Source organism: Crocodylus porosus, unplaced genomic scaffold (assembly GCF_001723895.1).
Source record: "Crocodylus porosus isolate Cpor-Errol unplaced genomic scaffold, CroPor_comp1, whole genome shotgun sequence".
In the NCBI taxonomy this organism is placed as follows: domain Eukaryota; kingdom Metazoa; phylum Chordata; order Crocodylia; family Crocodylidae; genus Crocodylus; species Crocodylus porosus.
The window spans coordinates 654,058-654,310 of record NW_017728930.1 but is presented as its reverse complement, the minus strand read 5'-3'; positions in this window follow the sequence as shown (position 1 = coordinate 654,310).

Here is a 253-nt window from a genome sequence, read left to right as displayed (position 1 = left end):
CCCTGTGCTGGGGAAAGCCAGAGAGTTTTTGGGCAGGACACATGGTTAACCTGCCCATACACTCGACCGCAACCATCTCTGAAGAAACAGAATCAAAGTCCTCAAACAGAGGGGAAGAGACAAGGGAGAAGAGATCACCTGGACGAGGGAGAAGAGATTGATGTCATATATCTTGACTTCAAAAAAGCTTTTGATCTGGTATCCCACGATCACCTCTTGGCCAAACTGGCCGGTTGTGGCCTTCGCTCCACCA